General features: G+C 42.9%; 1 protein-coding gene and 1 long non-coding RNA gene across 5 annotated transcripts in view; one reads left to right on the top strand and one right to left on the bottom strand.

Moving 5' to 3' along the window:
- Positions 1-14,739, top strand: part of SPSB1 (splA/ryanodine receptor domain and SOCS box containing 1) — a 95,424-nt gene that overhangs the window by 4,003 nt on the left and 76,682 nt on the right. For 2 of the 4 annotated variants that reach the window (XM_016422559.2, XM_056795824.1), the window contains exon 1: positions 8,195-8,312. The exons of the other annotated variants lie outside the window; for them this stretch is intronic. The gene's annotated coding sequence lies outside the window, so the exon portion shown is untranslated. Of the gene's footprint in view, positions 1-8,194; positions 8,313-14,739 lie in introns of those variants that run through there. 4 annotated transcript variants of the gene reach the window in all.
- On the bottom strand, positions 1,063-8,121 carry LOC103096073 (uncharacterized). The gene is made up of 3 exons (XR_001622571.2): positions 8,044-8,121; positions 5,451-5,502; positions 1,063-1,231 (listed from the first exon to the last, which is right to left on the bottom strand). It is a non-coding gene; the product is annotated as an uncharacterized LOC103096073 (long non-coding RNA).

The raw sequence follows: 14,739 nt of genomic DNA, 5'->3' as shown, positions 1-14,739 counted from the left end.
TGGCCCACAAGGAGAGGGCCTTCACACTTGCTGGTCCTACTCGGTTTCATTCTGAAGTATCTGTGAGCTCAGGCTCAGAAATTGCCTGGAATCCATCCCCAGACCATTCTTTTAAAACTTAATTTTGTACTCTGCTCACAAGTATGGTTGGGGAGTTCTCAATGAGAAATGTTGCAGGCGGCACCTTTAAAGAGGGAGAAGGGCTTGGGGGAGGGAGAGGGAAGATGCTTTTTTTTTTTTTGTGAATTGGAACAATTACAACTTGTGGCTTTGAACTTGGAAGGGACAAATACTGGTGTACTGCCCAAGTGTTCCTCCTGAAAGATTGTATCTATGTAGATGGAGTTTTTCCTTAGTCCAGTTGCATTTTAAATGTGCTAGGAAATCTTGTAATTTAAAAGAAACCTTCCATAAAGTGAATGACACTGTTCTTTCTCCCCTCCAAAGGCACAGAAAATATGTAAATCATTCTGGGGGGTTGTTTCTTTGATTTGAGAGTTTTCCTGACCAGAGCAGCTGGGGGGGCTGAGCCTGAGATTTGAATAGCTCAGATCCACTGAAATAGAATTCTTGGATGCCCGGGTGCTAGATTTGCTTAAAGCAGGGTGTACTGGTTGTGACATTTCAGAATTTATCTGACTCCCATGCCACTGAATTAGCTGTTACTCTGTTTCCTTGATACAGTTTTTGGAGGCGGGTAGAGTAAGAAGATCTATATAAGGTGTATTGGTTTATACTCTGAGCCCTTGTTTACTCTTTTTTTTAAGTGTGGGGCTAATATCTTTGGTGTGAGATTGCTTTATATTACTTACCCATTTTCTCCTTGTTATAGCTGGCTTTCCAAAGTTGTATTGTATGGTGTCTCATGTGTATTATCTCATAGACAGCCCTCTGATGCAGAAACCCTGATATCCTCTTATAGATGGAGAAACTCCAAACTCAAAGATATCTTATGAGTCTGGGTGAACCACAGACTTGTAGAATCAGAAGAGACTTGGGTTTGTGTCTCACCTCTGAAACTTACAAACTTTCTGGTTATGAATGAGTCATTTAACAGTCATAGAACTTTATTTTCTTCATATGTCAAAAGGAAAAATACGTTGGTAGTACCAATTTCCCAGAGTCCAAGACAGAGGAGGCAGATAGGAATACAGGATTTGGAGTGAAGATTTCAGATGCTGATTGCACTTTATAGTGAGCTTGGGTGATTTGCCTCAGTTTCCCTCTTTATCTGTGAAATGGAAGAGAATGGACTATTTGACCCGGTCCAACTCTAATCTGTGATACTATCATGAAATAAAGTAATAGATGAAAAGGGCTATAGAAATTTTCAGGTAGCCTTTTTGGAGCCAAAAGGAAAGAAGATTATTCCATGTCCTAGTTGGAATGGGTTCTTCCTTGTCTCAGCTTCCTTCAAGTGCCAGCTTAAAACCTGCCTTCTCCAGGAAGCCGTTCCCAATTTCCCTTAATCCTAGAGCCTTCCTTCCCAATATTATCTCCAATCCCACTCTCTGTGTCTTTTTTTACACACAGCCATTTGCAGATTGTTGTCTCCCCTAAGATTGTGAGCTCAACAGTAGGGACTGTCTTTTGCCTTTCTTTATATGCATGCCACTTAACAGTTCTTAATCAATACAAGTTGACTGATATCGCCTCACCTCACTAAGTTACAAAACGTATATTGCACACTGCTAAAGTTGTTAGGTTTGTTGCTTAAAAAAAAACAACACCACTTCTTTCTTAGAACCAATACTAAGTATCAATTCCAGGGCAAAAAAGTGGTAAGGGCTAAGCAATTGAGGTTAAGTGACTTGCCCAGGGTCATGCAGCTAGGAAGTTTCTGAGGTCACATTTGAATCCAGAACCTTCCAACTCTAAGTCTGGCTCTCTATCCATTGAGTCACCTAATTGCCCTTTTATTGCCATAATTTAAAAAAATGAACCTGGTGACCCAAATTAAAAACATTGTACTGATCATTTGTTCCTGCTCCCAGACACTGGAAAGACCCCTCTGACATTGTCTTCTAATAGGATTTGTCCCTTGCCTCATTCATGGGTGTTGGGTTTTGCAATAGCTTGTGGTGTCAGGAAAACATGGAAACTGTGATTTTTGTTTGTTTTCTAACCAAAAGCACTGGGCCAAGGGTGAATAGAAGAAAGCTCCCTTTGCGTGTGCCCATGTAAAGCTGTACTAGACCAGATTTGGAGATGGAAGAAAACATCTGTAACATCACTGATGTGCAAGAAGGGACATGTCTACAAAGACAGAGGAAGGGTTGGGGAATTCACATCAACAAATGAATTCCCTGTTTGTTGGCACATAGTTTTCCTTGTGCCAGGAACTATCCATGCAAAGGCAACATATGAAATAGCCCTTACCCTCAAAAGCTTCCATTCTATTTCGGGGTGGAGATGGTTGGCTATGATGCATGCATAGATAAATAAACACAACCCTAACACAAAATGACTTGGGGAGGAGCAGCTGGGTAGCACAGTGGATAAAGTGACAAACTTAGAGTTGGGAATCAATTCAGACCTCAGATACTGCCTAGCTGTGTGACCTTGGATGAGTCACTTAACCCCCATTGCCTAGCTCTGACCACTCTTCTGCCTTGGAACCCATGCATAGTATTGATTCCAAGATGGAGGGGAAAGAAAGGAAGGAAGGAAGGAAGGAAGGAAGGAAGGAAGGAAAGAAAGAAAGAAAGAAAGAAAGAAAGAAAGAAAGAAAGAAAGAAAGAAAGAAAGAAAGAAAGAAAGAAAGAAAGAAAGAAAGAAAGAGAAAGAAAGAAATTGTTCATACAGAGTGTCCTTTCTCCCTTTTTTTGCCCTGAACTTATGCAGAATTGATACTTACAAGCCCAGATTTTTACACCTCTCTGGAATATTTAAAAATGTAGGTCTCATTCTGTACCCTAGACCATCACCTCTTTGTGAGGCAGTGCTTCTCAAACTATATACTATCCCAAGTGTCCTCCACTCGCTGCTCTTATAACCTGATTTCTAATATAGGTCACAGTAGACTAGGAATGGTTTCTTGGAATGAAGAAATAGTTATAATGGCCCTTCTCAGTGTTTTTCAGCCACACAAGTATTCTGCTCCCCTTATATGAGTTGCTGACACCTCGACACCCTTCCCCTGCCTTCTCCCCAAGGTAATCGGATCCTCCTCTAAAGGTCTATTCCAGGGATTCTAAGCCTGGGGAGGGGATCAGAGTGTGTGTCCATGAACTTGTGTGTATATAAATATCTACATCCATATATTTATTTTATTTAATAAATTGATGTATACAGTTATACATATCAGTATCATGCAAAAATGAATGACATAGGATTATAAAGAAAACCAATTACATAAAATAAAATAAAACTAATTGTATTGATAAGTGAGAACTGTATTTCAGTGGAATGTATTTCATTTTATTCATGATTCTAAGAAGGAATCTAATGACTTTCCCAGATAGAGCTACCAAAGGGGGCCCTGGCACAGAAAAGGTTCAGTCGCTGCCCTCCATTGATATTCCATTGATTGTGGCCCTGGGTTCTTAAAGGCTGTTCCTGATACAAATTGGTCTGTCTCCAAGCCAGAACTGGGGGAAGTTGAGGCTGGAGATTCAAGTACCAAGAATGATACATTGGGCTTGATGATGTGAATGAGGAGAATAGCAACAGTAGCTGGCATTTATATAGTGCTATAATAATAACATAATAATAATAGGCAGCTAGGTGGTTCGATGAATAGCATACTGGGCTTGGAATCAGGAAAACTCATCTTCATGAGTTCAAATGTGGCTTCAGCTTCAGACACTAGCCTTGTGACCCTGGGAAAGTCATTTAACCCTGTTGGCCTCAGTTTCCTCATCTGCAAAATGAGCTAGAGAAGGAAATAGCAAAAACACTTTAGTATCTCTGTCAAGAAAACCCCAAAGGAGGCAACTGGGTGGCTCAGTATATTGAGAGCCAGACCTAGAGATGGGAGGTCCATAGTGCAAATCTGGCCTCAGATTTCCTAACTGTGTGACCCTGGGCAAGTCACTTCACCCCCATTGCCTAGCCCTTACCACTCTTCTTCCTTGGAGCCAATACAGAGTAGTGACTTCAAGACAGAAGGTAAGGGTTTAAAAAAAAAAGAAAGAAAAGAAAACCCCAAAGGAGGTTACAGAGAGTGAGGAACGATTAAACAGTAACAAATTAATAACAACAATGAAAAAAGCATATTGCTTTCAGTTTTGCAATGTAGTGTCTGAGAAGGCAGTACTACTGCCTTTGGGCCAGGTGGGTGGAAAAGAAAAAAGGGAATGGGCATTTATTTAATACCTGCTGTGTGCCATGTACTCTGTGAAGCGATTTACAATTATTAGCTAATTGATCCTCATAACAACTCTGGGAGGTAAATGCTATTATCTCCATTCTATGGATGAGGAAATGGAGATTTTAAATAAATAATATTTATTTATAATGATAATTCTATTATGTATTATATTTATTATGTTGTATAATTATAGATAATATTTATTAGTAAATAATATAAATAAAATAAAACAATTTATTGTCCAGAGTCACAACAGTTTCTATGTATCAGAGGTAGGATTGGATTCCAAGATATGTTGGGTTCCAAGTCCCAGACTCTGGATTAGAGCTTCTTCTGCCCTTGTTTCTCAAAGGGCAGAAAAGGGAAGGGTTAAATAGCAGCTGGACCCTTTTTTTTTTGTTCCTATTGATGGTCTTGTTTTTGCAAGGATAAACCAAACCTTTGAATGTTCAGAACTGGCCAACTGTGATGAGGCCTAAAGCCCCTCCTCACTGCCTTGGTCTTTTCATTTTTTGGAATGACTGGAGAGCTTGGGCAGAGTGAGAGAGGAGCTCATTAGCATCAAGGGTTCTGACCTTAATCAGCCCCATTGTTGGAGTCCCTTTCCCCCCCTCTCTCTCCCCAAGAGAAGTAGCAAGAGGCCCAGGAATGACTGAATTCCCCAAGTATTTCATAAACACCTGCTATCTGCTAGGTACTCTGCCAGGCACCAGGGATGCAAAGACACAAGTGGGTACAACCCTTTAGATCCTCTGTCACTTCCCCCCACCCTAGTTCAGGCTCCTTACCACCTCACACCTCCTTTATTGCAATAGCCTGCTTGGTGGATCTCCCTGCCTACTTCTAGTTTCTCCCATTCAGCTACAAAATCAGCCCTCCTAAAGCAGGTGTCACCCATCTCTTCAGCAAAACTCCAGGGGCTCCCTATCACCTCCAGGATCAAATATAAAAACCCATCTGTAGGGAGCTCGTAGCCCTCCCTCTCCCCATTTCCAGGCTTCTTAAGCCTTACTCTATGGTTTTACCTAGCATAGGTTTTTTATTTTAAAGTGAGTTCATTTGGTGTCAGGCTCTCTGGCCAAGCCTGAGCCAGTGGCTTTGGAATCAGAGGGCTGAGGAAGCATCCCAGCCCTATTACCTGTGTAATCTTGAGCTGCTCAGCTAAGCCTCTTTGGCCTCAGGTCCTTCCACTGTAAGGAGGACAAAGCAAAAGAAAACTTCTTAGGAGAGGCCATAGTAAAACAAGCAAATGCAATACGGTCAACTTCCCTAAAAAACTCCTCATTATGGCCCAGTTGTGATTGCATTCTCCCTCTTCAGATTCCCTTTTATTATATCCCTCTACCTATGGCCCCAGTAGAAGGTAAGCTTCTTGAGGACAGCAACGCTTTGCTTTTTAAAAATTGTCTTTCTGTGCATATAGTGGATACTTAATAATAAACACATTTGGGGGCAACTGGGTAGCTCAGAGGGTTGAGAGCCAGGCCTAAAGATGGGAGGTCCTGGATTCAAATGTGACCTCAGACATTTCCCAACTGTGTGACTCTGGGCAAGTCACTTAACTTAATTGTTAAAATTAAATTAATATTTATAAATATTATATCTATATAAAATAAATAAAATAATAAAATTAAATTTAAAAAAAAGTCACTTAATTGCCTAGCCCTTACCACTCTTCTGCCTTGGAACCAATACACAGTATTGACAGAATACTTCCAAGATGGAAAGTGAGGGTTTAAAAAAAAAACACATTTAAATTTATTTTTTGTATTCATCATTCTCTCCTTAAAATATGCAGATTTTAGAGGGGGAAAAGGCAGAAATTTTTGAGATGAGAAGTGTGTAAGGAAGGGGAAGTTCCCTGTCCAACACAACAATTCCACTTTGGACCACAGCCCCTGTGCATAAACCATGGTTCTTCCCTCCATCAGATCAAGAGTGATCTTTATAAGGCCTTTTCTGATTACGCTGTTTCTTAGTATGCATCTCCTGCCATATTACTGAATATTTATTTTGTACCTGTATCCCCACAGTGCCTAGCATGGTGCCTGGCACCTGTGGAATTAATTGGATGATAAATTCCAGAAGGATTTCTTAGAAGCATAAAGCTTAAATTGGGCATATCATTGTCCAAATGTGTTAAATTGATCAGTCTCGTTTGATGACTAGTATTAATCCTAGTTATAGGTTCAGAACTGGAAAGAACATCAGAAGTTATCTGATCATTCAACCCCTTGTTTTACAGATAGGGAAACTGAGGCCAAGAGAAGTGAAGTAACTTGTCCAAAGAACAGGGATGGGTCATAAGTGACCGAGCAAGGATTTGAACCCAAGGTTTCTGACCCTAAATGGAGCATTCTTTCCTGTTTCCAGCTCTACCCTCCTTTATAATGATACTGAGTTCTCACTGCTTCCCTTCCAAGGCAGGCCTACTGTTTGCCCTGGGGGCTGTTGTCCTCTCTAATTAGCTGGCAGAGGAGGTGAAACTATTCAGGAGGGAGCCAGTGTTGGAAGGGTCTGTGGAGTCTGATGCCAGAGTTGGAGAAACCTGGGTATTCCAGGCTTTGAAGGAACAATTCATTCATGTGGTGGGTCTGTAATCCGAGGTTTCCTGAGATGAGGCCATCAGCTGGAATCAGAGAGAATCACACTTGGGAGACCGTAGAAGTCATCTGGGCCACCTCCCTCACCCTGGAGGAGACGAAGCCAGACCTGGAACCCAGGGCTTTTCTGACTCCACTTACTAATGGGCCACACTGCCTTGGAAACGAAAAAGAAGGATTCTAGTTCTGGGGAGATGGCAACTATGGGGTCTTGGCTCTGACATTATCTTTGAAGTTGGAACCTAGTTTCAGATCCTGCCCCTTTACTGCCTGTTGTGTGACATGGCAGTCTTACCTGTCTGGCTTGTCTCCTCATCTGTGAAGAGAGGAGTGGTCTACATGAGTGGGCTCAGATGGCAGACAGTTTTAAAATGTTAATTTATCCATGTTCTATTCTATTTTTATTTATTAAATATTTCCCAGTTATATTTTAATGTGTTCAGATTATACTTGGGAGCATTGTAGGCCATGTACTGATGACCTTAAGATGCTTTCTAGCATCTTTAGGGAAAGCCAATTAACTTCTGCCTCAGTTTCCTCAATAGTAAAATGGGGATAACCTTAGCACCTACCATTCAGGGTTGTTGTGAGGATCAAATGAGATATTGTAAAGTGCTTAGCACAGTGACTGGCACAGAATAGGTGCTTAATAAATGTTAGTTTCCTTCCTTCCTTCCTGCCTGCCTGCCTGCCTGCCTGCCTGCCTGCCTGCCTGCCTGCCTGCCTTCCTGCCTTCTTTCCTTCCTGCCTTCCTTCCTTCCTGCCTTCCTTCCTTCCTTCCTTCCTTCCTTCCTTCCTTCCTTCCTTCCTTCCTTCCTTCCTGCCTGCCTGCCTGCCTGCCTTCCTTCCTGCCTTCTTTCCTTCCTGCCTTCTTTCCTTCCTGCCTTCTTTCCTTCCTTCCTTCCTTCCTTCCTTCCTTCCTTCCTTCCTTCCTTCCTTCCTTCCTTCCTTCCTTCCTTCCTTCCTTCCTTCCTTCCTTCCTTCCTTCCTTCCTTCCTTCCTTCCTTCCTTCCTTCCTTCCTTCCTTCCTTCCTTCCTTCCTTCCTTCCTTCCTTCCTCTTTTTTTCCCTTTTCCGAATCTCCAATTCTATAGTCTGCTACTGATTTTGTCTGAATTTGGGCAAATACCTTAATTACAGGATCAGAGATTTTTTCCCCCTGAGTTGAAAGGGACCTTTGAGGCAAATAGGCCAACTCCATTTAAAGGTTGAAGAAACGAGGGACCCCTGGGAGTCTGTGACATCATAATTCTTGTAATAATAATAGCAGACATTTGCCTGACACTCTCGGGTTTGAAAAATGCCTGGGCTGGCAGGGCTTAAGAGGCTCAATTTTGTTTGCTGCAGTTTCTTGATCAAAGACAGATTCACAGAGGCTACAAAATGGAATATTTCAAGGTATTTTAGAACCCTTCATGAGAGATTTTGAAAATGCTATTTTAATTAGGCAGGATCATTAGTCATGTGAGAGGCAGTCTGTAAATAAGGCAGACCTTGGATACCATTGCCTGGGTGACTATGGGCAGGTCACATAACTCTTACACTCTGTGTGGCCAGAGATGCCAGCCTTCGTTGATGAAAGGACCCTTTTCCCTCCATCCTAGCCAGTTTCCCTATGCCAGTAAAACCACAGGTTCTGACCTTTCCTCCCCTCCCTTCTTCCCCCCAAGATTTATTTTTTGTTTAAAACCCTCACCTTCCGTCTTGGAGTCAATACTGGGTATTGGCTCCAAGGCAGAAGAGTATTAAGGGCTAGGCAATGGGGGTCAAGTGACTTGCCCAAGGTCATGCAGCTTGGAAGTATCAGATTTGAACCCAGGACCTCCCATCACTAGGCCGTCTCTCAATCCACTAGCCACCCAGCTGCCCCCTCCCCAAAGATTTAAAATGTATAGAAGGCCACTGTCTCTTCCAGAGTCCAGCCATTAGGAGGTGAGTGTGATGACAGGGAAATTCAGATACAGGCTTGGTTACCTTCTAGTGTGGGAGCTGATAAAAGGTCTTGCCCAGGATCTGGAATGAATTCCTCTCCCTGGGAAAGGGGAAGCCATTGGGTGCTTGCAGTTCTCCCATCTTAACTTCCTAGTTCTGCTGAAAAGGCTGATCACAAGCCTTTCTGACTGTGGCCTTGATAAGGGCAGTGTTATCTTCAAATGGAAGGCTCCATGCCTGTCTGCTTCCACCCCCTCCTGGCTGTAGATCTGTGGACAAACGTCTCAGTAACCTGAGGATGGATGGATGGAAGGATGGATGGAAGGAAGGAGGATGGGGGTGGGGGCCAGACTCCTGGGTGGGCTGCTGGTGATAAATGAGCCCTGGGGCCTTTGTAAGACTCTTTGGAATCAGACCCTGAATGGAACTCAGGTGAGATTACAGGATGTCCATCCTGCTGCTCCTTTTATTCTTGGGGCCCCGTCAGTGATGCTGGTTCTAAGCCGGGCTTTGGAGAGAGAGGATTGGGTTTCTTGAAGGCTCCCTTTGAAAGCCTCTGGTGAGAATTACTTATTCATTATTGGCTGCTGTTAACCTTATCAAGGGTCAGCAGCTGGATGGCTGGGCAGATAACGGTCTTTCCCTCCTAATGGATGGACACTGTTCCCCTGCCTTCTGTCCTCAGCCTGTCCCCTTGGCTTTCTCTCTGGCTATAAATAATTTGCCTTGCAGGTGGCTGGCCTGGGCAGCCAGCTCAATATTGCTGCTAATAGGTGGTGTGGGTGAGCTATCTCTTGCCTGAATGTCTGTCTTTTCTAGCCTTTTGTTAAATTTGCCAGGAAAAGGCTGGCAGGGGCCTCTTAAGCTTTTATTTCCCTGCTGGCTTCCTCCTAGCTTCCTCAATGAATGAATGAATAAATGAATCAACTAGCAAAGAGTTATTGTCTCATTCTGATGATAGCTGATATTCAAAGTGGCTTTTCCGTAGTTATCTCCTTTGAAACTTAGTGCCACCTTGTGAGGTAGATGCTCTGGATTGTCATCAGCCCATTTTTCAGAGTAGGAAACTGAGTCCAAGAATAGTTTAGTAACGAGATCAGAAGTGGAAAGCTGGAATGTCATGTAGTCTGTAGACATGAAGCGATGGTGGTCTTTTCAGGCTTATGACTTGATGTGCAAGACAGAACTGACACATTGAGCAATCATTCCAAACAGGTGTTACGTGATGCAAAACTTACTCAAATGGTGATGAAATGAAATATAAAAAAGAATATAGGCTATATATAGAGTAAAATGTATGTGAAAAGGTTTCAGAGGTTTAGTTAAGGAAATGGGGCTTGCACTGTGCCTTTTTGAAGAACAGGCAACATTTGGAGAGACTTGAAGATAAATTGTTTCGGCATTCAAAGCCCTTCAAAATCCAATCCCCTCTTACGTTTCCAGTCCCACCCGGCATGTACTATATATATATATATATATATATATATATATATATATATATATATATATATATATATCCAGTGCCAAGCTGTTTCCACCTCCAGACACTCTCCCAACCGCACCTGGCTGTCCCCCAAGCTGGAATTTACCCCCTCCTCATGTCCACCTCCCTCTTTCTACAGCAAGCCTTTCCCAATGACCCCAGATTTGTTACATATCTATCATTCTCCCATATATATTCTCTCTTATAAATATGAATAAATACTCTATTTCAAAGTATCTCCTCTCTACAAAGTCTCCTAAATATAAATAAATACATACTCAGTATAGTATATATGGAATATAAACGTGTGTGGGTGTTTACAAGTTGTTTCTACCCTAGTGAGCTCCTTGAGAGCAGAGGCTGCCCTTTTTGTGCCCCCAGCACTTGGCACAGTACATGGCACATAGTAGGTGCTTGATCAAAGCTTGTCGGCTCAGGGATGGGAGTGATCTGGGCTAAGATGCTGAGGCTTTCTTTATTGGAGCAAGAGGTTTGTAGAATCAAGTCTGAATTTGGAAGAGGCCAGGACCATCCAGTTTTTTAAACACCTTCCCCTTCCATCTTGGAATCAATACTGTGTATTGGTTTTAAAGTAGAATGTTTAGGCAATGAGGGTTAAGTGACTTGCCCAGGATCACGCAGCTCAGAATTGTCTGAATTCAGATTTGAACCCAGGACTGTCTTTCAATTCCACTGAGTCACCTAGCCACCCCCTAACCTCCTCACTTATTATAGATGAGGGAGCTAAGGCTGATTGAACAGAATTGGCTTATCCAAAATTACTCAGCTTGTAATCGGTAGAGGGGAGATTTGAATTTGGGCCAAGTGAGTGACTCCAAGTCTAGAGTGCTGTCCAATTAGTCCACCATATTCCTTTCATTTTCCTGCTTTTAAATGTCTTCAATCTACTTCTATTCATGCTAGCATAATGCCCCTGCTGGAACCGGTGAGTTTTGGGGTTGTTTCTTTTGAACCCCTTTATAAAGGAGTGGATTCTCTGCCCACCGGGTCATTAAACGCTCCCCCTGTCACCCCCTTCTTGATTTGTTGGGACTAGCATGAACACAATTAGGAGAACAGCAGTAGCCCCTGGACCATCAAAGACCGGACACTGGCCGCCCAGTAATGAGCTGCTTGCTCTCCTCCTGGGCTGCCCCTTCCTCTCTCCCAGTAGCTTAAGGCCTTTAACTGACGGGCCCTGAAAAGGGGGAGACGTCTTTGTCTGCTTTGGTGTGCTCGGACAATGGTTCCCTGCTAATGTTCCATCAATGGCGTGATTTAATTGCCTTGACCAGAGCAAAGGGACAAGAGCCCCATTAGTTCTGCACTCTGCCTTTGAATGGTTGGTGCCTGGCATTCCAAGAGCAAGACTTAACATGCCTGGGAGCAGGGAGAGGAGGAGGAGGATTTCTGCTAAGTGAGGACAGCCCTCTGATGCATTAGGCTCAGAGTTTTGGAGCTGGAGGGGGACCTCAGAAGCCCTTTAAGCTCACTGCCTCATTTGATACAGGAGAAGAGGAAAACCCATCAAGGTTTTAGTGACTTGCCCCAAAGGCACCACAGCTAAGAGACCAAGTCACTTTCCCTGACGACTTTAGACGGCTGGGCTAGAAGTCAAGAAGAAATGAGTGTAAATCTGGCCTCAGACATTTACTGTGTGACCCTTAAACCCTGTTTGCCTCAGTTTCCCCATCTGTAAAATGAAGAGGAATTGAACTCGGTGGTTTCTTCTAGTTCTAGCTCTAGGCTCTTATAATCATTTTTCTTTGTCTTCCATCTCCAGGGCTTAGGACATAGTAAGTAAAAATGCTCATTGGTTTTCCTCATAATTGTGTTAATGAGTCATTTGCTTAAAAAAAGTTATTGGGGCGGCTAGATGGGTCAGGCTCAGACCTGGAGTCAGGAAGACCTGAGAATAGATTTGGCTTTAAACATTTATTAGCTTTGTGACTCTGGGCAAGTCACTTAACTATCTGCCTCAGTTTCCTTATCTGTAAAATGAGGATCATAATAGCACCTACCTCCCAGGGTTGTTGTGGGATTCCAATGAGATAAAATTTGTAAAGGGCCTGGCACAGAGTGGGTGCAGGATCAAAGTTAGCTATTATTAGTTACTGACCATGCAGAGGATGCATGATGTCAAAGGGCTCTGGCCCATGGAGTCAGGAAGACCTGAGTTCAAGTCCCACCTTCCCCTGTCCCTTATTAACTCTATGAGCTTGGGCAAGTCCAGGACACAGTTTTGAGCCTGAATGGCCTGATTTGGGTAGGGGATATGATACCTGCATTGTTTGCTTCCCAGGACTCTGGGTGGGTGAGTGCCTTACAAAGGTGAAAACTACTATATGAAGTGCTGTTGTTATTTCTTATTATGATTGAGATTTTTATTACTATGGGGAACTCCTTGGTACAGAAATTCCCTCTGGAGATAAAAATCCATCCCTAACTTTCCTATAACAAGGCCTTAAGAGGCACAGATTACATTAGGCTAACAGTATAATTGCCCCTACTTTAGAGCTTTCTCAACAACAAAAACAACAACAACAACAACAAAAAGCCCACCTTCTCCATTTGTTAGTATTCAGCTATAGATGGAACAGCTAGGTGGCACCAAAATGCATAGAGCCCTGGGCCTGGAGTCAGGAGGACCTGAGTTCAAATCCAGCCTCAGGCACTTACTAGCTAGGTAACCTTTGGCAAGTCACTTAATCCTCTTGGCCTCAGTTTCCTCATTTGTAAAATGAGCTGGAGAAGGAAATGGCAAACCACTACAGTATCTTTGCCAAGAAAACCCCAAACAGGGTCACAGAATCAGACACAAATGAACAACAATAACAAGTATTTATCCCCTCTTTACAAATAAGATGAGAGAGTTTAAGTGACTTTCTCAGGTTAACACATACTGTCAGAGTAAGGTTTGAACCCAAGGATTCTGCCTCTAAGCTCAGGACTCTTTCCATAGGCCATAGGGCATGATTACTTTCTAGGCAACTCATCCTTTCACCTGGAAAGATGGTTAGGGTGGCGTAACTGGGTGATCCTGCTCCTCCATGTATTTCCTTATGCATCAATTATATGCACATACAACTGTGATGATGATATATAGTATAAAGCTCACACACAAAAATGGACACTTCAAAAGGAGAAGAGAAAGATGAAATGCCATTTGATCCTCCTAGAGACAATAAGGAGCCACTCATTGATCAGGGAGGTTTCCAGGTTCCATGATTTGGAGGGAGACAGATTCAAGGCAGGGAGACACATTCTGAGACAATTGCTGTAGTCCAGGTTTGGGGACATGGATGGGGGCCTGGGATAGGATTGGGATTGAGAGATGGAAATACTAGAGAGACAAAAACTAGCAGATGTGGTCATTGTTAAGTTTTGTAGGGTGAGTGAGAGAAAGGAGTGACACTGAGCTTTCACTGAGGTTTCCAGTCTGGATGACTGGAAGGATGGGGCAGTGATAGTGAAGTTTGTGAAATGCTTTGAGGTAGGGGGAATTAAAGGATGTTTTTCATTTGAGGGGCCCAAACAGAAAGCTCTAGTCCAGGGGTAATACTATTTTTTTTATTATAAATAACTATTTTTTCAATTATAAATAAACTTGTCTTTATCTCATTTTTAAATGTCTTTTTGTGTAAGTTTTATAACTGATCTGTAATCATTTTCACATGTATATAATTTATAATTTAACTCCATCAAATAGATCCAAGCCTGTTAATTTTGTGAGAACCCACTTTGTTCCTCCCAAAACAAAAAGGATTTGAGTGAGTGTGGAATTTTCTGGTTAGGTTATGACTGTCCTGAGAGGCCCATCTAGCTCAGACCGAGGGAAGTCTAGAGGGATAGAGAGCAAGTGTGTTTGTGTTGGGGATAAGCCTCAAGACTGACTCTGCTGAGATATGGAGCCATCCCACCACCCTCTGATTGGTTCAAAAGCCATCCCTCCCCCACCTCTTTCAAGACCAGCATCCTTTTAGTTGGCTGATGAGATTGGCCTTGCCTGGTGAGACTTGATGGGGTTGGGGGTTTCTTGCTGCCCATGCTAACCCCCCCCAATCTCAGGGGGAGAGTGAGGATGCCCACTGTGTGCATTCTGAATGGCAAGGTCCCCTCTGGGGCTCACTAACTTTGAGCATCACTGCAGTCTTCTTCCCCACTGGGAAGGGTAGGGGATGGGATCTCCTTTCAGCTTGCCTGGGTTCGGTGGGAAATTGCCTATTTTTAGCCATGTCCTGTACTGCTTCTTGCTAAATGCAGTCACAGTCCAGGAGGCAAAGAATGTGGTGGGTGGTAGTGGTATGTTGTGTGTGTGCCTTGTTTTAAAAAAATCACAATTTTAGTTTTACACATTTCTTCAGAAATCTTGATGTATTTCTGAGAAGGAATGGGCTGGCAAGCAGATGA

The sequence above is a fragment of the Monodelphis domestica genome, chromosome 4 (genome assembly GCF_027887165.1).
Source record: "Monodelphis domestica isolate mMonDom1 chromosome 4, mMonDom1.pri, whole genome shotgun sequence".
NCBI classification, from domain to species: Eukaryota; Metazoa; Chordata; class Mammalia; order Didelphimorphia; family Didelphidae; genus Monodelphis; species Monodelphis domestica.
This window is presented reverse-complemented; position numbering and strand designations above follow the sequence as displayed.